At 46.2% G+C, this 23,844-nt stretch overlaps 2 long non-coding RNA genes, 2 other non-coding genes and 1 pseudogene across 5 annotated transcripts in view; 2 read left to right on the top strand and 3 right to left on the bottom strand.

Annotated features, from left to right (window-relative positions):
* LOC135230776 (uncharacterized) overlaps positions 1 to 5,277 on the top strand; it is a 19,501-nt gene extending 14,224 nt beyond the window's left edge. For both annotated transcript variants that reach the window (XR_010321483.1, XR_010321484.1), the window contains one exon: positions 651 to 5,277. This is a non-coding gene — a long non-coding RNA (uncharacterized LOC135230776). The remainder of the gene's footprint in view (positions 1 to 650) is intronic.
* LOC111748549 (U1 spliceosomal RNA) lies at positions 1,368 to 1,520 on the bottom strand (annotated as a pseudogene).
* On the bottom strand, positions 1,587 to 1,750 carry LOC135230915 (U1 spliceosomal RNA). Its single transcript, XR_010321640.1, has one exon. It is a non-coding gene; the product is annotated as a U1 spliceosomal RNA (small nuclear RNA).
* On the bottom strand, positions 5,129 to 23,844 carry LOC135230775 (uncharacterized). Its single transcript, XR_010321482.1, has 3 exons — positions 23,717 to 23,844; positions 23,204 to 23,394; positions 5,129 to 8,988 (listed from the first exon to the last, which is right to left on the bottom strand). It is a non-coding gene; the product is annotated as an uncharacterized LOC135230775 (long non-coding RNA).
* LOC135230914 (U1 spliceosomal RNA) lies at positions 8,108 to 8,271 on the top strand. The gene has a single exon (XR_010321639.1). It is a non-coding gene; the product is annotated as a U1 spliceosomal RNA (small nuclear RNA).

Genomic DNA, 23,844 nt, shown 5'->3' with positions numbered 1-23,844 from the left:
GCAATCCTCACAACGTGTCAGCATTCTCCCCCTTTCCCTTTAGGCCCCGGGTTCCCCGTGTCTTTTCCTCCAGGTTTCCTGTCCCTTCCTGCCTTCTCGTCTTTGCTCTGGGGCAGGTGTTGTCCATTAGGTCTCCTATACTTGATTGAACTAAAGCTCAGTCCTCACATATGTTATTGTTTGTTTTCTAGGCGTGTCTACTCTTTTTGTTGTTGTTTGTTCTTTTAAAAAAAAATTGTACTTTAGATGAACGTTTACAGAGCAAACTAGCTTCTCCTTAAAAAATTAATACACATATTGTCTTGTGACATTGGTTGCCAACCCCACAACACATCAGCGCTCTCCCCTTCTCCACCGTGGGTTCTCCATGACCAGCTTTCCTGTCCCCTCTTGCCTTCTTGTCCTTGACTTAGTGTTTCTCCAGTCTCTGTCAGACCAGTAAGTTTGGTCTTTTTTTTTCTGAGTTAGAATTTTGTTCTACATTTTTCTCCGGCTCTGTCTGGGACCCCCTGTTGTGATTCCTGTCAGAGCAGGTGGTGGTGGTAGCCCGGCACCATCTACTTGTGCTAGACTCAGGCTGTGGTACTTGTGATCCCTTAGGCTTTTGGACTAACCTTTCCCTTGTGTCTTTGGTTTTCTCCATCCTCAAGGCTGTAAATCTTTACCAGAAGCCGACTGCCACTTCTTGCTCCCACTGTTTGAAGACAGTTACCAGTAAAGTAATACCAGAGAAGGGTGAGTCCTAGTCCTAATCCTTTCCGAGTGCTGTTTCATAAAACAGAAGAGATGCGCAGTGAGGGTCAGGCACAGAAGGAAGATACCATGTGAGCAAGATCTCTCACAGACCAAGGAAGGCCAAGAAATCGAACTCCCGGGCACCACCGACAAGGAAGGCTCTTTCCCCCAGGAGCCCACAGGTAGGATAGCCCCGCCGACTCTCTAAATTGGGACGGACTTCTCTTCTAGTCCCTAGAGCACTGAGGTAAACAAACACGCGCTCTGAAAACCAGAAACTTAGCTGCACTTTCATTGTAGCAGGCCTCCGTGAGAAACTTGGAGCAATGCTACCAATGACCCAGTAAAGAACCTCAGCCTTCTTTTGAGCGGGTCTCTCGGTAACTAAGGAGCAAAGTGGTTTTGTCACACATGGGCAGATTCCAACTAAGGAGCACTTCGCGGTTTCGTCACACGTAAGTCATACATAAAGAGACTGCTCCATCTGTGCTGATGAGGCGCAATTGGACAACTTGGGCAGAGACAAAAGCTGGAAAAAAAGGAAAACACGTAGCTCCGCGAAATACTCAGTTGTTAACAAGCAAATGCAGAATGGAACCACAGCAGATCTACTTTTGAGAAACAACAAAGATCAGGGGAAAGCGCGAACGCAGTCCCCCACTACCACAAATTATGCAGTCGAGTTTCCCACATTTGGGGAAATCGCAGGAGTCAGCACATCCGGAGTGCAACGGATAAGCCTCGCCCTGGGAAAACCACCTTCGTGATCATGGTCCGCGAAATACTCAGTTGTTAACAAGCAAATGCAGAATGGAACCACAGCAGATCTACTTTTGAGAAACAACAAAGATCAGGGGAAAGCGCGAACGCAGTCCCCCACTACCACAAACTATGCAGTCGAGTTTCCCACATTTGGGGAAATCGCAGGGGTCAGCACATCCCGAGTGCAATGGATAAGCCTCGCCCTGGGAAAACCACCTTCGTGATCATGGTATCTCCCCTGCCAGGTAAGTATGAGTTGTTCCTCTGCCGCCCCCACGCAGCCTCGCACTCCTTACACTTTACGCAGACGGTCATTTCGCTAGCCTCACTCCCGACCCCTCAGAGCCCTTCTACGCTCCCACAGCACACAATTTCATGGACAGACCTGGACTCCTTCCCACACCACCAACAGTCATAACGTCTTTAAGCAGCACACGCCGATCCAGCAGCCACTGCGCTGCCACTGTCTACATAAGACAGTGCCCCGTCAGTGACATCACCGACCGCGCTCTTCCCGCCTACCCACGGCCCGCCCCCTCCCCGCGTTTTCCTCCTCCCGTCCCTCCCAGACGGCCAATGAGCGGGCCGGCAGTCGGAGGAAGAAGTGACGTCTACCTTCCCCCGCCCCAACGGCCACCGTTTACGCGGTGAGCGGAGCCGGGGGCCTGGCCCAGCCGCGTCTCTCCCGGACTGCGCGGCTTCTTCACGTCTCCTTCCCACACCTCTTGGGCGTTCGGCTGGAGCCTGTGCAACCTTCTCGGAATAATGAGTGGCTCTTAACACGTAGAATAGAGCAGAAATTGATATTAGCCCTGCCTCAAAATCATTTTTTTCCATGGCATAAAAGGTATCCTTTTTTTTTTCGAAGGCACCTTAAGGAGACCAAGACAAGTGTGTTACCGAGAGAATTTGCAGCCATCCACGGATCACAAAAAGATGTTTAAACACGTTTTGTGTGGAATACACCCGTGCATGTATGAACTGGAATCCTAGCAGCAGTACTTTTTGACTTACCCTCCTGTCGCTCAGGGACATGGGTTACACTTTTCACGATGTGTCAGCCTTCTCGTTATTTCCTTTGTGATGGTTCTGTTTCCATCGCTTCCCTGCCCCTCCTTACCTTCTCATCATCGGCCTGGGGTAAATTTTGACCGTTAGGTCTCATTATTTAGAGGAGCACGGTAGTCGCAGGTGATATTATTTATTTTATGAGCCACTCTGTCTCTTGGCTGGTAAGGGAACACCAGGAGTGGTTTGAGATCCAAGTATAAGGGCTATCCCAGGGCGATAGTCTCAGGCGTTCCTCTAGTCTCTACCGGTCCAGTAAGTGTTGACTTTTTTTTAGGAATTTGAGTTTTGTTTTACGTTTTCGTTCCATTCTATCCTGGACCATCTATTATATCCCTGGTCAGAATGGTCGGTAATTGTAGCCGAGCACCATCTCGGTATTCTGCTCTCAAGGTAGATGAGGCTGTGCTTCGCTTAGACTATGAGTCCTGTAGACTAGTGTCTTCTTTGAGTCTTCGGTTTCCTTTTTCTCTTTTGCTCCTCTTTATTTATTCTTAAGATAAAAATCCTCTGGGACAACTTCTTGGCATTCCGACCAAACGGAGTCAAAAAACCTGTCATCACCCTACAGTGAAGCTCAAAGTTGGCAAATTCCACTCACTCAGGGCTTTCTATCTGCTTTTTAGGTCTCTGCTCTCAACTAGAGATGACCAGATTTACCTGAGAAAATCATCTCATATCAGTCACGGCTCTGACAGGAAACAGAAGCTACATTCAAACTGAGTGATTTAAAGGAAGTCTTATGAAAAAAAGGGAATATTTAATCCTGTGAGAAGTGCCGGCAGGATTAAAATAATTCAGTATAGGACAGTGAAGCATCTGGGGTCTGGAAACAGTAGGATGGCCATTAACACCTCCAGGCCTGGGTGTGGGGGAGGAGGGAAGTTGGAGGAGTCTTTACTAGACCCTGGGAGACCCGGAGCCTTGGGGAGGATCACAGGACAGGACTGTAGTCTCTGGAAGAGGAATCAGCAAGTGACCCCCAGACCTAGCCCTGGCAGGTAGGGACCCCTAGGGGATTTAAAAATACCAGGAATTCTCTCTGTTCCTACCCATTGATTACCTTCCTCTACCTCCCCTTGGCTACAACCAACAGGAACCATGAGGGCAAGGAAGTCCAAGAGACGCTGCCTGTGGAGATCAGATTTAGTTGTTCCTTCCTTGCTCTTTCTGCTTTTTTTCCTTAGAAATATTTTTGACGTTGTTCCTACAACTCTACTCCCATTATTACGGTTTTAATTTCCAAGGTATTTTTTCGCTGAATGCTCCTTTCTCTTTTTTTATTTTTTATCACGCTTTCGGTGAACGTTTACAGCTCAAGTTAATTCCTCATACAAAGATTTATACATACATTGTTATGTGACACTAGTTGCCATTCCCACAATGTGACAGCACACTCCGCTCCTCCACCCCGGGTTTCCTGTGTCCATTTAACCAGCCCCCTCGCTTTCTGAGTTCCCATTCAGCCTGTGGACAGAAGCCACCCATTCAGTCTCATGTATCTGCTTGAATCAAGCAGCACACTCCTCAGGAGTATCATTTTACGATTTATAGTCCAGTTCTAATGAAGCCACCGCCCAGGCTTCCCCTGCTCCTCCGCAGTTTCCTTCACTCCTCGTAGCCCGCCAAGCCCCAGTTTCTACCTGAGGCTTGGCCCGACCGCTCCACCGGCCATAACCGCGGTTTGAATTTGGCGCCAAAATCCGGAGCATGCGCAAACCAAGAGCAGCAGTGGCTCCAAACGTGACTCCGGACCTGAACGTCCCTGGAAAGGAAGATGTTCTCCTGCACACAGCTGCACCTGAGCCAATTTGCAAAGCGAAAGTTTCTTTCCCTTACAGACTTGACTCAGAACCTGGATCTCCAAATGTGGACATGGGAGGGATGGGGTATTGGATTTTGTGCGCCAGTCCTGCCCCCCTGGGGACTGGAGGGCATAAAAGCTCCAAGCTCCCCTGGGGCTGGGAGTGCTGTGCTTTTTTCCGCTGCTGGGCCCCACGAGCCTTGGTCCTTGTTTTCGCAGACAATAAGTTTCCACTTTCTGTTTCCCTTGCAGCTGGTGGTGTGGTATCCGCTTTATCTCAATCGGCTAATAGGACAGGACAAGAATCCTCGTTTGATTACGCCAAGAGTTAGCCTCAGGAATGGCTCCAGTTCTGGGCTAACAGAGCTTCCGGGGCATGTCCTCGAAGGTGCTTCCAGTCTCGGTCAGACCGTCGAGTCTGGTCTTTTGAAGTGAATCTGAGTTCTGCGCCACACTTTTCTCCCGCTCCCTCAGGGACTCTCTGTTATGTTCCCTGTCAGGGCGGTCATTGGTGGTAGCTGGGCACCATCTAGTTCTTCTGGTCTTAAGCTGGTGGAGTCTCTGGTTTATGTGGCCCTTTGGTCTCTCGGGCTAATATTTTCCTTGCGTCTTTGGTGTTCTTCATTCTGCTTTGTTCCAGGTGGGATGGGACAAATTGGTGCATCTTAGATGGCCCCTCACAAGCTTTTAAGACCCCAGATGCCACACGCCAAAGTACAGAACATTTTCTTAATAAACTTTGTTATGCCAGTTGACCCTAGATGTCCCCCGAAACCATGGTCCCCAGCCCCCAGCCCCTGCTACTCTGTCCCTCAAAATGTTTGGTTGTATTCAGGAAACTTCTTAGCTTTTGGTTTGCTCCAGTTGTGCTGACTTCCCCTGTATTGTGTGTTGTCCTTCTCTTCACCTCGGATAGTTTTTGTCTACTATCTAGTTAGTGAATTCCTGTCTCCCTTCCTCCCCACATTCATAGCCATCAAAGAATGTCTTCTCCTGTGTTTAAACCTTTTCCTGAGTTCTTATAATTGTGGTCTCACGCAATATTTCTCCTTTCGTGACTGACTAATTTCACTCAGCATAATGCCTTCCCAATTCATCCACGTTGTGAGATGTTTCTCAGATTCCTCATTGCTCTTTATTGTTGCGTAGTATTCCACTGTGTGTATATACCATAATTTGTTTATCCATTCATCTGTTGATGGGCACCTGGATTGGTTCCCTCTTTTTGCTGTTGTGAACAGTGCTGCAATGAACCCACCACCCAGTGCCGTCGAGTCGCATGGATGTGCATATATCTATTCATGTGACAGCTCTTATTTCTGCAGGATGTATTCCAAGGAGTGGGATTGCTGGATCGTATGATACGTCTATTTCTAGCTTTTTAAGTAAGCGCCATACTGATTTCCAAATTGGTTGTACCATTTTACTTCCCACCAGCAGCGTATAAGTGTCCTAGTCTCTCCACAACCTCTCCTACATTTATTATTTTGTGTTTTTTGGATTAGTGCTAGCCTTGTTGGGGAGAGATGGTATCTCATTGCAGTTTTCATTTGCATTTCTCAAAAAAAAATTTTTTTTTTAAGGGCTAATGATCGCGAGCATTTCCTCATGTATCTGTTAGCCGCCTGAATGTCTTCTTTGGTGAAGTGTCTGTTCATATCCTTTGCCCATTTTTTAATTGGGCTATTTGTCTTTTTGTTGTTGAGGTTTTGCAGTGTCTTGTAGATTTTAGAGATTAGACCCTGATAGGATATGTCATAGCCAAAAAATTTTTCCCAGTCTGTAGGCTAGCTTCTTGCTCTTTTGGTGGTGTCTTTTGATGAGCATAAGCGTTTAATTTTTAGGAGCTGCCAGTTATCTAGTTTCTCTTCTGGTGTTTATGCATTGTTAGTTATGATTTGTATTCTGTTTATGCCATGCATTAGAGCTCCTAGCTCCTAGTCGCTATTTGTTCTTCCATGATCTTTGTCGTTCTAGATTTTATATTTAGGCCTTTAGTCCATTTTGAGTTAGTTTTTGTACATGGATACCTTGTTTCATTTTTTTTGCAGATGGACATCCAGGTCTTGTTTAATTTTGTCCCAGATGGATGTCCAGGTCTTGTTTCCTTTTTTTGCAGATGGATATCCAGGAATGCCGGCAGCATTTGTTAAACACACTGTCTTTTCCCCATGTTACATGTTGACTCCCTTTAAATCACTCAGTTTGAATGTAGCTTCTGTTTCCTGTCAGAGCCGTGACTGATATGAGATGATTTTCTCAGGTAAATCTGGTCATCTCTAGTTGAGAGCAGAGACCTAAAAAGCAGATAGAAAGCCCTGAGTGAGTGGAATTTGCCAACTTTGAGCTTCACTGTAGGGTGATGACAGGTTTTTTGACTCCGTTTGGTCGGAATGCCAAGAAGTTGTCCCAGAGGATTTTTATCTTAAGAATAAATAAAGAGGAGCAAAAGAGAAAAAGGAAACCGAAGACTCAAAGAAGACACTAGTCTACAGGACTCATAGTCTAAGCGAAGCACAGCCTCATCTACCTTGAGAGCAGAATACCGAGATGGTGCTCGGCTACAATTACCGACCATTCTGACCAGGGATATAATAGATGGTCCAGGATAGAATGGAACGAAAACGTAAAACAAAACTCAAATTCCTAAAAAAAAGTCAACACTTACTGGACCGGTAGAGACTAGAGGAACGCCTGAGACTATCGCCCTGGGATAGCCCTTATACTTGGATCTCAAACCACTCCTGGTGTTCCCTTACCAGCCAAGAGACAGAGTGGCTCATAAAATAAATAATATCACCTGCGACTACCGTGCTCCTCTAAATAATGAGACCTAACGGTCAAAATTTACCCCAGGCCGATGATGAGAAGGTAAGGAGGGGCAGGGAAGCGATGGAAACAGAACCATCACAAAGGAAATAACGAGAAGGCTGACACATCGTGAAAAGTGTAACCCATGTCCCTGAGCGACAGGAGGGTAAGTCAAAAAGTACTGCTGCTAGGATTCCAGTTCATACATGCACGGGTGTATTCCACACAAAACGTGTTTAAACATCTTTTTGTGATCCGTGGATGGCTGCAAATTCTCTCGGTAACACACTTGTCTTGGTCTCCTTAAGGTGCCTTCGAAAAAAAAAAGGATACCTTTTATGCCATGGAAAAAAATGATTTTGAGGCAGGGCTAATATCAATTTCTGCTCTATTCTACGTGTTAAGAGCCACTCATTATTCCGAGAAGGTTGCACAGGCTCCAGCCGAACGCCCAAGAGGTGTGGGAAGGAGACGTGAAGAAGCCGCGCAGTCCGGGAGAGACGCGGCTGGGCCAGGCCCCCGGCTCCGCTCACCGCGTAAACGGTGGCCGTTGGGGCGGGGGAAGGTAGACGTCACTTCTTCCTCCGACTGCCGGCCCGCTCATTGGCCGTCTGGGAGGGACGGGAGGAGGAAAACGCGGGGAGGGGGCGGGCCGTGGGTAGGCGGGAAGAGCGCGGTCGGTGATGTCACTGACGGGGCACTGTCTTATGTAGACAGTGGCAGCGCAGTGGCTGCTGGATCGGCGTGTGCTGCTTAAAGACGTTATGACTGTTGGTGGTGTGGGAAGGAGTCCAGGTCTGTCCATGAAATTGTGTGCTGTGGGAGCGTAGAAGGGCTCTGAGGGGTCGGGAGTGAGGCTAGCGAAATGACCGTCTGCGTAAAGTGTAAGGAGTGCGAGGCTGCGTGGGGGCGGCAGAGGAACAACTCATACTTACCTGGCAGGGGAGATACCATGATCACGAAGGTGGTTTTCCCAGGGCGAGGCTTATCCATTGCACTCGGGATGTGCTGACCCCTGCGATTTCCCCAAATGTGGGAAACTCGACTGCATAGTTTGTGGTAGTGGGGGACTGCGTTCGCGCTTTCCCCTGATCTTTGTTGTTTCTCAAAAGTAGATCTGCTGTGGTTCCATTCTGCATTTGCTTGTTAACAACTGAGTATTTCGCGGAGCTACGTGTTTTCCTTTTTTTCCAGCTTTTGTCTCTGCCCAAGTTGTCCAGTTGCGCCTCATCAGCACAGATGGAGCAGTCTCTTTATGTATGACTTACGTGTGACGAAACCGCGAAGTGCTCCTTAGTTGGAATCTGCCCATGTGTGACAAAACCACTTTGCTCCTTAGTTACCGAGAGACCCGCTCAAAAGAAGGCTGAGGTTCTTTACTGGGTCATTGGTAGCATTGCTCCAAGTTTCTCACGGAGGCCTGCTACAATGAAAGTGCAGCTAAGTTTCTGGTTTTCAGAGCGCGTGTTTGTTTACCTCAGTGCTCTAGGGACTAGAAGAGAAGTCCGTCCCAATTTAGAGAGTCGGCGGGGCTATCCTACCTGTGGGCTCCTGGGGGAAAGAGCCTTCCTTGTCGGTGGTGCCCGGGAGTTCGATTTCTTGGCCTTCCTTGGTCTGTGAGAGATCTTGCTCACATGGTATCTTCCTTCTGTGCCTGACCCTCACTGCGCATCTCTTCTGTTTTATGAAACAGCACTCGGAAAGGATTAGGACTAGGACTCACCCTTCTCTGGTATTACTTTACTGGTAACTGTCTTCAAACAGTGGGAGCAAGAAGTGGCAGTCGGCTTCTGGTAAAGATTTACAGCCTTGAGGATGGAGAAAACCAAAGACACAAGGGAAAGGTTAGTCCAAAAGCCTAAGGGATCACAAGTACCACAGCCTGAGTCTAGCACAAGTAGATGGTGCCGGGCTACCACCACCACCTGCTCTGACAGGAATCACAACAGGGGGTCCCAGACAGAGCCGGAGAAAAATGTAGAACAAAATTCTAACTCAGAAAAAAAAAGACCAAACTTACTGGTCTGACAGAGACTGGAGAAACACTAAGTCAAGGACAAGAAGGCAAGAGGGGACAGGAAAGCTGGTCATGGAGAACCCACGGTGGAGAAGGGGAGAGCGCTGATGTGTTGTGGGGTTGGCAACCAATGTCACAAGACAATATGTGTATTAATTTTTTAAGGAGAAGCTAGTTTGCTCTGTAAACGTTCATCTAAAGTACAATTTTTTTTTAAAAGAACAAACAACAACAAAAAGAGTAGACACGCCTAGAAAACAAACAATAACATATGTGAGGACTGAGCTTTAGTTCAATCAAGTATAGGAGACCTAATGGACAACACCTGCCCCAGAGCAAAGACGAGAAGGCAGGAAGGGACAGGAAACCTGGAGGAAAAGACACGGGGAACCCGGGGCCTAAAGGGAAAGGGGGAGAATGCTGACACGTTGTGAGGATTGCAACCAATGTCACAAAACAATTTGTGTATAAATTTTTGAACGAGAAACTAATTTGTGCGGTAAACTTTCACCTAAAAAGCAATTAAAAAAAAAAAGATTTACAGCCTCGGAAACCCTACGGGGCAGTTTTCTTCTCGGTCCTATACAGTCGCTATGAGTCGGCAATTGACTCCACCGCAGTGGGTTTGTCTTCAAACAAAGACCTTATTACCCCCAAAAAGGTCACGTTCACAGGTACAGGGGTTAGAACTTCCAAGATATCTCTTTGGGGGACACAATTCAATCCCTAACACTAGAGGGAGGGAGAATTCCGTGGCTGACGTTCTTCTTAATATCAGTAAAAAAAATCCTATCTGTTTTCACAGCCTGAAGATCCTGAAACAAGTTCTGGTTGACAAGAAAGCATTTCTCCCCAGGGCTCTTAGTGCTCCCATCAGTTTTAGACACACCCCTGGAGGGAGGGGAGCAGCTCTGCCATGGTGTTCTGCCCACCTTGTACATGTCCACATAGGCCAGAACCCAAGTGTCATGGATTGAATTGTGTCCCCCCCCCCCCCGAAACAGGTGTCATCTTGGTTAGGCCATGATTCCCAGTATTCTGTGGTTGTCCCCCATTATGTGATTGTAATTTTATGTCAAAAGAGGATTAGGGTGGGATCTTAACACCACCCTTACCCAGGTCACATCCCTGATCCAAGGTAAAGGGAGTTTTCCTGGGGTGTGGGAGGGAGAAGATATAAAGAGATAAAAGCAAATGGAAAGAAGCAGAGAATGGGGACCTCATATCACCAAGAAGGCAGCAGCAGGAGCAGAACGTGTCCTTTGGACCCTAGGGTCCCTGCGCCTGAGAGGCTCCCCACCCAGGGGAAGATTGGTGAGAAGGAATCTTCCTCCAGAGCCGACAGAGAGAGAAAACCGTCCCCTGAAGGTGACACCCTGAATTTGGACTTGAAACCTACGAGACCGTGAGAGAATAAACTTCTCTTTGTTAAAGCCATCCACTTGGGGTATTTCTGTTACGGCAGCACTAGATGACCAAGACACCAAGTCCTCCGCCCAGGAACATAGGACAGACAGTCTTGTGAGGAGCTTGACCCTCTTCTCATCTGCCTCTCTTTCTTGTGGGAGGCCGCCGCTAGACAGTTTTCCCGTCCACCTCCCTGCTTCCAGTGAGGAGTGGGACTTTTCACCTAGCCCTCCTTAGGGCACAGCCATAGGACATAAAACTGCTCAGCTGCAGCGAGGCATTGACTCCTCAGCAACAGAGCTTCCAGTTACTTCTGTTGCAGTGATCTGGCCATCTTTTTTGAGTGTCGACTTAGGAGAGGGCCATGAGGAGCTGGCACCTTTTACAGCTTTTCCTTTCACTGCCCGTGTAAGTAATAAACTATCTGAATGTAAAAAAGGATCTTTTTTTTTTTTTTCTTTTCCGTCTGGATCTGTCATGCCTTGGTACTCTGCCTTGTCTTGTGCTTGACACCTAGAAGTGACTTTCAGTCTCGCTGAACCTCCACGCATTGTCGGTGCACCTTAATTCTGTGCTCATGGGGTTATCAAGATTGCTGTGTGTAAATGAGCCAGCGAGGAACTGCGGCAGACAGATGTATTGTGCGCATTTCCTCTACTCACGTGCCCGCTTCCTTGTCTAACTGAATTTCACTTACAAAACACAAGTTCAAAGATAAACTTATAAATAATTCCAAGATGATGACAGCAGAACATTAAACCAAGCATGAGGATCCTTCTGAGTGTGGGGCCCTCGGTGACTGTACAGGTCACGTGCCCATGATGAGGCTGGCCCTGCGTGGAGGGAGGTCCACGGCCAGGTGTCACTAAGAATTCAAATACTCTTCTCTATGCAGAGAAGAACCAGAACCTATAGGAGATGACAGGTGGAGAGTACCTTTGCATATAGCTTTCCCTTTCTTTGAAAGTTCTTCATTAGCTACTAATTGTGGTCTCTGACTTTATCCATTATCTCAATCCAGACTCAGTCAATGACTTTGGGGTTTGTATTTTTAGGTTTACCCAGAACCCACAGTCCTCAGTAGCAAAGACATGTTCCTCCTCATAAATGATTTCCAGCTTCAAGAAGCTCCAGCTCCTGTTGACCTAAATTTCAGACCCTCAAGTCACATGAAGACACCCAGAGATTGGTGGTCAGTTGCTGAACAGTCAAAGCATTTTGTTTGCTTGTCAGACTTCTATTCTATTACAATAAATGCCTGCAATTTATGTGCATTTCTTGATTGCTTAGCTAGATTCTTTTCCACAGAGAAATTGATACTGAGATTGCCGTGGCGTTATAGTTTACAGTGAAGCAAAAAAAGAAAGGAGGAAAGAATGTGGATTCCAACCAGCCCGTGAAGACGTCAGGTGAATTCAATCGATGTTGAAAGAAATTAGCTGTAATCCCTTTACTCCTGAGAATTTCAGGTACCAAAATCTGCTTAAAAATCTAAGAAAAAAGGTGTAAGGTAGAAAAAAGTGCCCAGGGTTTGGAGACTGGAACATCAATCTTAGTAAAAGGACAGAGACTTGAAATTCCTCATTGACCTGAGAGTATAAGAATGGGCTTTCTGGTAGGATCGCTCTGAAAATATACAGCCCTAAGATCCTGGGTCTCAGTCTCAAATGTCCCACCAGTAGGCTCTTGTGCTGGGGCCTTGTCCTGAGTGAATCCACCTGCATCCTAGCTACATCTTCCCAGACTCAGGGGGACCAAGAACTTGCTCCATCAGCACCAGCCTTGCCACATACCTTGGGGAAGTCACGGACCTCAACTCAGAACCAGCTTCTCTGTCTGTAAATGAGAAAGAGGGTGCCTGCAATAGTTTTTGGAGATCCGTCTAGCTCTCTAATTCTTCTCGGAAGAATTATGATGGGCTACTTTTCCTTGGTACTTAGTGGTTTTTGTGCCCTTGGCCGGAGAGGTCGCATTAGGAGATTCCATCACAGCAAGTAACTTTGTACCCCCAGGTGGGGCTCTTTTTTTTTTCTTCTTTTAAATAGCCAGTTTCCCTGTATGTGGTATGGGTAGCACTGGTAGTACTTGAGATAATTTTAGGTGGTACAAGGATGAGTATTTTAATATGACTAAAAAAAAAAAAAAATTTATGTATCTAATTCCATATTCATACCCACCATGCATAAGAAGCGCATCAAGCCCACTTTGATGCCTTTTTTGTAGAGATGAGAAAGAGCACTGGTATCACAAACCAGGTGGCAACACTTCATCAAATGCCCTTTAAATATCTAAACTTCCCTCAGACTTCTTTCCTTGGGTGACAGCTGCCCTGCTTGAGGTCTTGCTCCCAAGTCCTACATCTACTGGCAGACAGCTCTCTCCAGATAACATGCCAACACACCTGTGGTGACACGAGATCCTTTATGTGACCTTTTGCCTTGCTTCTTTGGTAAAAGAGCTTGAGAGATTCCTCCTCCCCACCCCCCCACCCCCACGAAGGCCTCAGGCGTTAACTTTTGCCCTAGTTTTCTACCCCCAGGGTTTGTTACTTTTGTTCAGGTTGCTTGACATTTCCTGAGTAAGCTGTAAACAACTTGAGGTTTGATACTTTTTGTCTGGCCCTGAGCTGCATGCAGCCTGCCCTGTAATTAGTATGCACCTTGCAGGATTGGTCAATGTACCATGCAAATACAATGACTATAGGCTTTGCAAATAGAGCATCTGTAGTCTACTATGCAAATGAAGTGTCTGTGGCCTACTGAGAGGGGCTTGTTGAATTCATGGCCCCGGTGGGAGGGCCATGCCTTGAAATTGATGAGGAACTTGTATATATATACAGTTAACCCCACAGAGGTCTTTCAGACAGGAAGAAAGAAGAGAGAAACAGCAGAGAGAGAGAGAGAGAACAGGTAAAGAACCTCTTAAAAGAGGTGTAACACAGGTCAAGGGGTATACCGCTGAAGATGGCGACCGGCCCGGGAGGGGCCCAGTGGCAGAATCGGTGGTGACAGACAGCAGAGCCAAGAGAAGCCCTGAATGGCTGAGAGGAGCTGAGAGAGATATCCTGCCCTGAAGAAGGGAGACTTTGCTTACGTGCTTCCAGATCCTGATCCTGAGTTGTACCCTGTTACTTCCTTAATAAACCACTAAACTGTAAGTGTGGTCTGTGAGTTCTGTGTGGCCGTTGAAATGGATCATCGAACCCAGAGAGAAGTACAGAGTGCTGCGGGAGGGATGGCTGCTGTCAGAATTGGTAAAACGGTTGGAGGATAGAGGTTTGTCTGACTGCCACCTCATGGAAATGAGCTTTGGGCTGATCCTGGTCATTCCCAAAACCCCCTTGAATTTTGACAGACGCTGATGCTGATACCGCTGTCCCCACTTTTTTACAGCACCCCTCACCTCAAAAGCAGCCTCTTTATTTTTCTGGCTCCAGGTTCCTCTTCCACCACCCCTCTGCTCAAGCCCTCTCGTACCTCCTTTGTAGGCAGACAGCATTAGCTCTCTCTCTGCCTCAGATTTGCACCTCACACGCATCAGGAGATTGGAAAATTAGGAACTCCCTATAAGATGCCCTCTCTTTCAGTGATGGTGGAAATTGTAGATGTCGTTGTTGCTAGTTGCTGTCAAGTTGATTCCTATTCATCACGACCACATGTGTGCGGAGTAGAACTGCTCCACAGGGTTTTCAAAGCTGTGGTCCTTCAGAAGCAGACTGCCGGTCTGTCTTCCGAGGTGCCTCTGGGTGGATTTGCAACACCAACCTTTGGTCTGGTAGTCGAGTGTTTGACTATTTTTGCCACCCAGGGCCTCCCAGGGCCTCCAGGAATTTAAATAAATTAGAACATTATCTTCTCACCGTCGGAAATAACTTCAGATGTTTCCTGATGTGAAAATGCTGAATATCAAACGATACTTTAGAAGAAAACCCTAGGTCTTGTGCTGGCAGGTGGGGGCATTTTGCCAACCCTTCGCAGGGTGTGGTCTCACCTTGCTCTCACTTCTGAGCCACAGGGTCTTAGTAAATTGAAATAATCTCGAATCCTTCTTCACTAGCCAAACTGGGAAAAGGCACGGAGGACTATGGCGCCCCCTCGTGGCTACTGCTGGCACAGCACACAGAGATCTGCAAGGCCCCAGAAGATGCTATGGAGGGTAAGGGGGGGGGGGCTGGGGGGGAGGGGAAGGGGGAGAAGACAAGGGCAGGTACAAAGAAAACCAGCTAAAACGTGCAAGATGCCAAGGTGAGTGTTGAAGACGTTGAAACTACAAGCCGTGCATCCTACAGACTGATACAGCTCGGTGAAGAAGAGCTCTGAACTTTCTCCCCAGCAGCAGGAGGTTCCCTTGCCCAAATATAAAATATGTGAATTAAGACCGAAGTCCATTTTCAGTACCTTTGCAATGAGAAAACATGGGTTTGCAGAGAGTTTAAGGGCTTTAGTCAGTCAGAGCTTAAGGGCTAAGCTATGCTCTGGCTCCCTGAGGGAGGAGTTTCTGACCAAAAGGAGTCTATCCACACGGTGGCTAGAATCTCCTTGGATACTGGATTCCAGGCATATCAGATATACCAAGGTTATTACAAAGATCTTTGGTCTGGTCTGTAGCTAGGGGCACTACCTCTGGGAAGGCCTCCCTTCTAGTCCTGGCACCACTACTTGACTTCTGTTTGACCTCTGGCCAGCTCCTTCAATTTTCAAGTCTCATATTGAAAATAATAGTATTAACTGTCTCGTACAGTTATTGTATAGGTTAATGGGATGATATAATAATCCACAGAGCATAGTGTGTGGCACATATTAGGTATACCCAAGAAAAGCCAAACCTATTGCCGTCGAGTTAGTTCCAACTCATAGCGACCCCCTAGGACAGAGTAGGACTGCCGCATAAAGTTTCCAGGGAGCACCTGGTGGATTTGAACTGCAGACCTTTTGGTGAGGAGCCTTAGCACTTAACCGCTGCGCCACCACAGTTTGCCTATTAGGTATAAAATGGAAGATATGAAATAACGTTGAAGATAAGTTTTTTTCCCCTTAATTGTGAACTCTAACAGAAGTGTACAGGTTTCTTCTCTGGGCCATGATGGAGTAACAGAGATGGTATTTACTTTTCTACCTTAAACTACTAGAAGACAAGACAAAATATATGTGAAACAGCTCTTTGGAGGCACTGAACCACAGGAAGTATAGGACAGAGCTCAGACTGAGCCCCTGTGAGTGTGCGCTCACACCAGCCTGAATGGAAAGAGCAACTAATACATGTGGCATGAAGGAGAGTCTTCAGGAGGGTAATACCTCAACACTGTGTCCACATTAGCCTTAGACTAAGGATGTTCTAAACCCACCTCCAAACCTACCAAAGCTTAAAAGGCAGCCTGGAAAGCATCAAACTGTTTCCAAGCAACTTAACGGCATCCCAGAGCAAATTCCAAAAATATTTAAAGAATTATATAAAGGATATATATTTTTAAATACTTAACATGAAACTCATAATAGCTGACATCTAGTAACAATTATTGGCTATGCAAAGAAGTGGATTCCTGGTGCAGGAAAATATGATTCATAACCATGAGAAAAACCAATCAATAGAAACAGACACAGACATAACTTAAGATGATAGACTCGGTAGACAAAATATTAAAACAGCTATTATAAACACACTGCGTATGTTCAGAAAAATGAATGAAAGCACGAGCTTGATGAGGAGAGATATGAAAGACATATGTATATACATATATATATGTGACTCAAACAGAACTTCTAGAATTGAAAAATACGCTGGCCGATATTATCAGTTAATTGGACACTGTAGGAGACATAGCAACATAAATTATCCAAAATGAAACCTAGAGGGAAAAGAGAACTAAAAATGAAAACAACAGAGCATGATTGACCTGTGAGAAAACATCAAGTGGCCTAATATCCATGTAATTGGAGTCCTCCCAACAGAGCAGCTGGAGAGACAGAAAAAAAAAAAAAAAACACTTGAATAGATAGCAATAGTTCCAAGGGGAAGGGTCCTGGTCCCTCCTTGTGGCCGCTGTGGAGACAGCACATAGGGATCTATCTGTACAACCCGAGGAGCCACTGGATACCAAAGAGGATACCAAAGAGGTCCATCAAGGGTAGATACAATGAAAACTAGGCAATGTGCAGGACCTTAAAATGAGAAATTGTGTGGCCTATGGACTGAGCTACGTTGATAAGTAAGAACTGAGGGCTTCTCTTCTCCTTAGCAAGGAATATTGCCCAGTTATATCTGAGCCAACACTGAAGGCAAGCTTTAGCGAGTTGCTGATGAGGAAGCTGAGATTTGCAGAGGTTAATGGATTTCCTTGGTCTCAGGACTGTTTACACTAGATCACGTCCAGTCCTCTCAGTTGTTGATGCTTCAGAGCATGAGCTACTGAGACAGTTATATGTGGCAGGATCTTTGAGTTTATTAGTCCATCTTCCCAGCTCATGAAAAGGGGAATGATGATTGGTAGTTTGCTTCCGAATTGTCCCCAATAAAGTTTTTATAATCTTACAGTGAAAGGACTGTAGAATGTGACAAACTCCAGCATCTTTAGAGTGATACATATGACTACATCGAAATTTCCATTCAAATAACAAACGATGAGCTTTAAAAACATTCTACCAAAAGATAAATTATTTTTATTTGTTGTCGTTGTCAGTTTGGACTCATAGCGACCCTATGTACAACAGCATGTTATGCACCGTCGTCACAACTGTTGTTATTCTTGTGTCCAGTGTGGCAGCCACTGTGTCAATCCGTCTTGTTGAGGGTCTTCCTCTTTTTCGCTGACCCTTTTATTTTTGTTATGAAAAACAGTACTCCCCTGATTCCTTCCCATGATTTCTTGTTTTCCAGAGATAATCACTTTCAACTCACATAATCAATTATCTGGCTATTTCTCTCCGTAACTCTGAAGAAACATTGTTACACCTTGATTTTCCAGTTTTCCACTCCAGGCCCTGCAGACAACCCTCAAGGGGAAAAACGGTGTGCCTTTGGGTGGGTGGATGCACCACCTGCTAGTCAACACCAAGGGAACCCACAAGGCGCTCCACTCGGCTTCCACTCACTTGCCAACCAACTTAACCCACCTCACCCCTCCATACAGTGAAAGGAAACTTTGCAAGAACAAATGCCAGGCAAGCAGCTTTGAGGTTTATCGGTGGAACCCGATTCTGGGGTCGGACAGGAAGGGATGCGAACGTTCATGAGGGAGGAGCTGTGGTGGTCCACGTCCAGCAACTGAAGAAACCGCTGCTGCGGTGAACGACCTTTTCCTCTGCCTGCCATTCCCTACTTTCTCCCTTTATCTTTCCTATTCTCCCTCTGTTCTTTCCTGTCTCTCCTCCTTCCTCAGCTGTTTTCTGAGGGTTTCTGGAAGCTCAGTTTCTGAGGCGGAGACAAGCGGAGGAGGGGACACAGCTGTGAGGCACAGAAGGCCGCGGGGAGCAGGAGGGGATCTGAAGCAGCTCTCGCTCCGTGGAGCCTGGGGTTCCCATCCTGCTTTTTCGCTCCCAGCCTGAAATCTTTCTCACTCCTAAATGACCATCAGGAGGGGGACACGGGAGGGGGCGTAGCAAGTTTCATTCACTCTTCAAAGAGTTTTTAAAAAACATTATTGATTTGTCTTAAACACTAAGGTCCCATTGAGATTTGAACTCGGTTGCAGATTCAGAGTCCAGCGTGCTCACCATTACACCATGGAACCCCCTCAGAAGCTGCTGACTGCATGCCATGCCAAGCCTCAAATCCATTACTGTCGGGTCCCTTTTGACTTGTATCTATGAGTATCTCAATGAAAAACCAAACCCAATGCCACTGCTGTTGAGTTGATTCCAACTCATATATATGACTATCTCAATAAAAAACAAAAAACCAAACCCATTGCCGTTGAGTCGATTCCAACTCATCTCAACAGAGGTGTGTAAATACTCACTTAGCATCCCTATTTTCCACGGACTAATCTCATGGCCCTCCTCAGACAGGACCTGAGTATGGTTGACTTGTGTGAGTGGACTCACCGGTCTTGTCCCTCTCTGCCCCTCTATTTTATTGACTTCTATCATTTTATTTGGAGCCCTGGTGGCCAGTGTTTAAGAGTTTGGCTGGTAACCCAAAAGGTTGGAAGTTCAAATTCACTAGCCGCTCCTTGGAAACCCTATGGGGGCAGTTCTACTCTGTAATATAGGGTTGCTTTCAGTTGAACTCCATGGCAAAAAAATAAAAAAATAAAAATAAATAATCATTTCATTCACACCTCAGGAAATGAGGTAAAATTCACTTTGGGTTTAGAGCAACAGCACAGCTCTTTAAGCTCCGTCATAAACCACCAACTCTGCCTTATTTACCAGACTTTCCTGTCCCAAGGTGAAATTTCTGCAAACGATAGTTTTATTTCCTTTTCTTTGCCTTCACCCACTTCTCATTCCCAGGGAGGGCAGACGATTGTCAGGACAGGACTTGGGACTTCCTGGGTCCCTTGGCCGAACTCCACCTATTATACTCCAAAGTCCCCACAGCTTCCTATGTGTAATATATAAAGGTATGTCAGCAGTGGTTTATGTGGGGAGTGGGTTCAGGAGGCAGGATCACTTTCATTTTCTTCTAATACCCTTTTTTTTTTTTGTAAGCTTTTCTTACAACAAGCAAATATTTGTCAGATTTACAGTAAAACAATTAACCATGTTTAACATTTACACACCTAGACAAATCGGACTAACTTCATCTGTTGTAACTCAAAATTGACCACACGCTCTTGAAGCTACAAGACAGAGGTCCGATACTTATACAGCCACAGTCTGTTTTCTAAGAGCTTGACCACCTGCATTACATTCCAATTTCTCAATATATCATTCACTGATTTGCAGGTGTTTTCTATAGTATACTGTAGGGTAAAGAATTTAACTTCATTCAAGGAATTTGATCTTTGTCCTTGTTTTCTGAGAGAGAACTCTAAATGAAAAACCAACACCAAAACAAAAACAAAAAACAAACCATTGCTGTCAAGTCGATTCCAACTCATAAATACATTTATGTAGTACAGGGTAGACCGGCCCAATAGAGTTTCCAAGGTTGTAAATCCTTGTGGAAGCAGATTGACACAACTTTCTCCATTGGAGTGGCTGGTGGATTGACTACTGACCTTTGGGTTAGCAACCCAGCACTTAACCCCTGCCCCACCAGAGGTCCTTGAGATAACTCTAAACCCTGGGAATTTGCTAAGTAATTGAGATTCCTTTGTTTACTAGTTAACCCTGGTGGCCTTGTGGCAGTTTGAATCCACCAGGCTCTCCTTGGAAACTCTATGGGGCAGTTCTACTCTGCCCTCTGGGGTCACTATGAGTTGGAATGGACAATGGATTTGTTTACTATAGGTCTCCAGACCACACCTGAAGGTTTATGCTAATAAAGTGACTCAGATGGGCCCTGGCCAGGCTAGAAAGACCACCTCCTATTATCAGGCAATCTGGGGGGAGTTGGATAAGTTTTGTGAGGGAAAATCCATATATAGTGGATACAGGCCACACCTCTGAGAAAAGTCCTCTTACAACTGATTGGCTGATCACATGAGATCACATCATGGAAGTGATTACACTATATTACATTATGAAAAAGCAGTATGTCCAAAGTCTGCCAAACCACTGAGAATCATAACCTAACCAAGTTGATACAAAACATTATCCATCATGGATCCTGTGTGCTCAACGCGCCATCATGTGGCTGGCTCATAGCGCCCCCCCTCCTCCACTGGAGACAGATGTCGTATCAGGGACTCAGAATTGTTTTCCACTGTTGGTTTTGGGCACTCAGTAGTGGCTGTAGCTAGACTAGCCTTGGTGAGTGGAAGCCCATGTCACTGAGCCCATGCATAATTTCTATCCCTGCTGCAAGGCCACTTTGTTTATGAGCCCTTTGGGCAGTCCTAGAATTTCCATTTGGTTTCTTTTGATTGTTTTCACAGCTCCGTTGAGATTGTCTATCAGATCACTCATTGACATCACGTTTTCTGTGTGTGTGTGCAATAGCTATTTCCAAGTCTGCTAAATCTAGCATCTGGAACATCTTTGAGTTAAGAGTTGGTTTCTATTGACTTATTTTTCCCTTTGAATATGGGTCACATGTTTCTTTGAATGTTTAGTATTTTTTAATTACTAGACACTTTGAATGATACACTGTAGTGTATTCTGATATGTATTATGATATCTTTCTCCAGAGTATCAGTTTTTGTTCTAGGAGACCTTGTGGGGCAGTTCTACTCTGTCATATAGGGTCGCTATGCATTGGAATTGATTTGGCGGCAATTTTGATTACTGGCTGATTACCTTGAACTTGTGTAGGACTGGATTTAGGCTTTAAGGCCAATCTGTGGAAAGCTCAAGGTGTTTACCAAAACCCTCTAACTTGTTGGAACTCAGCCTCCAAACACTGTCCCTCATGCAGCTCTTATCAGGGCTTGGTTTGCAGCTTTGTTAGGGCCTGTCAACAGTAGACCTTACATTAGGGTATGGGTTGTGCTCGTAAAGTACAGTCTTTCTGGAGAGAGTCTCAGCTGGATGCTCAGAGTGGTAAAGAGTTGTTAACAAAGCTTGAATTCCAACATTGCCTGGTATGACCTCTAGGACCTCTGTTCTGTTCTCCATCCTGTAGCATCTGTCCTCTGGCAAGCCTTGGGTAGTACCTTCTTGCACATGAGCAGCCCAGCACTCAGCAAATAACCTGCAGAGGGCCCCCGTATGGAATTCTGAAAATTGACCTCTAAATAGTTTTCTCCCTTCTGGTGCTCTAATCTGTCCTAACTCTGATCTCTTCCTCCCCATGTGAACAGCATGCTCTGCTGGGATTTCAGCTTGCTGTATGACCATCAGGAGTTCTTCTGAACCATCTCTCAGGGATCACAGTCTTGCACTGCTTCTGTCCAACGTCTGTAAACTGGTGCCTCACATATTTTGTCACTGTTATGGTGGTTTAAAGGAAGAAGACTAATCTGGGAGCAGTTACCATGTCATAGCTGCAGGTGAACAGAAGGCTATAGCAGACCACCTTTAAAACGGGGCTTTTCCACACCAACTACTGATTCTTGTCAGTGCCTTTTCAAAGGAGGGTTTAATCACATGTGTTACTGATTTCAAAATAACTTGAAGATCATTTTCCACATTTACAAATGAACTGGACCAAGGGTTTTTGTTTTCTTAATGAGTACAATAAAAAATGACCTGGGACTGCTGGGTTTACTTTCAGCACGATGGTCTCACAATACCCAGGCTGAATATCCCATTCTCTGGGGACAATTCAATACTTCTGACTCTGCTAGGACCACAAAAGAGATGACTGGCAAAAGGAGACCTGTAAGGAACCAACACTGGTCCTGTTAGAGAGGTCTGGGCCTAGGCTGGGCAGGTGCAGTAGAAAATGATGGCATTCCCAGAATGGAGAGATAGGTGGAGGAATGAGGGGCCAAGGTGGGGAGGAGAGGCCCAGACAGACAAGCTGTCTTTACTTGGGCCAGTGAATAGGCACAGTGAATAGGTGGGATCTTTATCATCTTTCTTTTCATTCTCACAATCCTGTCCCTCTTCCCTCTGAACCTCCCTCTGGATAATCTTCTCCATCGCTGTCTAGGCAGGGCGGAGCCGAGGCCTGGCCCCACTGCATCTTCTCTCCCATACAAGGTAAACTTTCTTCCGTGGGGACCCGTTTTAGGGGCCTGTTGAAGCCTGTACAACTTTCTTGGAATAATGGCTTTTAATGCATAGAATAGAATATTTAGAATGACCAAAAGAAGCGACTTTCAAATCTAGTTATCTTTGTGAGTCTTCCAAGTCCGATAGGAGACTGAGATAGCACCAACCCCCCGAGCATAGGAAGCACCATAGACCCAAGACCCCAGAATTGGGGTAGTCCAAAATAAGAAATCTTAAGTTCAGTCGGTCTCAGGGAAATTGCAAGTTTCAGACATCATTTTTCTTCACTGGCCAAAAAAAAAAAAGCAGTAGTTCCCAGGAGCAGAGTTCCAAAAGGAAGGACCTCAGGACTCCTCATGGCCACCACAGGGATTCACATGGCCCCAGGAGCAGCCATACCCCTATCCAAATAAAAGACACTGGCTGGAAGCTGGGCGGTACTAAAGAGTTGGAAATTAGAAGGCCTGAGTGATGCAGACCCAACAAGCAGGATGATGAAAAGCTGCGAGCTTCTCTTCTCCCTAGCTAGCAGCCTGAGATCAGTTGCCGAAATGTAAGATACCTGGGCAAAGACCACAGTCAACCTTGGAGCGTTGCTGATGAGCAAAGTGAGGTTTGCCGGGAGTTTAGTGGATTTCCTCGGTTCCTGGGTTGGCAGGGACTAAGTCACTGTCCAGGCCCCTGAACGTCTTGCTTCAGAGCACAAGAGGGGAGCTGGGCAGTAGATAGAAACTGCTGCAGGGAGCAGGCATCTGACTGTGGTAGCCACTCCACCCTCCCTTGGCCTCTGAGAATGGCCTTCACCTGTGTCCTTTTCCTCCAGGCGTCCCTGGAAAGAAAGGACGACCAGGATCTAAGGGTCTCTTTCAACCCACCCCATGAAGTGATACCTAGACTTACCACGGATGCACCCTCTTAGTGCTGCTACTGGAGTTTGCGAGCTTTGCAAGACGATCGTGGGTCCTTTTCTCCCAGTTCTTTAGGCACAGGAGAAATCTCCCGCGACTCCAAGTGCACCTACTGTTTCTCTGCCTCCCCTTCTTCACTGCGTGGTCTGGAGCTGCGAGTTCTTCACTTCCTCTCCGAAGGCTCTGGGGGAAATACGAAACCAAAAGTAAAAGGAATACGCTTATTAATAAACATAACTGAAGTTTATTATCGAGCCAAAAAAAAAAGAGAGAGAGAATGCAAGTGTGGAAGTAGCAAACAAAGGGCTACAAAGCTATACTGGTTTTGCAATTCCACATGGAATTAAAGTTACAGCTGTACATTGCCCCGCTCTTAGTAAACAATGAGCTTTACTCAATTTAAACTGGTATGAAGCTTACTCTGACGCTCCGTTCTTCCTAATTCCTTATCAGTACCCCTAAGGTTGCCCCTGACAATAATACACTTCACATTGCACTTGGTTACTTTCTCAGCATTCCTCCCAAAGTCCAGGGCGCAAGGCGGGGTGCGGTGGGGTGTGGACCCGGGGCGAGGAGGCTGGGGCTGATCTCCGTGGCCTCAAAACGCAGAGTCCTGCTGGGCAGTGGTTTATC

Source organism: Loxodonta africana, chromosome 3 (genome assembly GCF_030014295.1).
Source record: "Loxodonta africana isolate mLoxAfr1 chromosome 3, mLoxAfr1.hap2, whole genome shotgun sequence".
Taxonomy (NCBI): Eukaryota; Metazoa; Chordata; class Mammalia; order Proboscidea; family Elephantidae; genus Loxodonta; species Loxodonta africana.
This window is presented reverse-complemented; position numbering and strand designations above follow the sequence as displayed.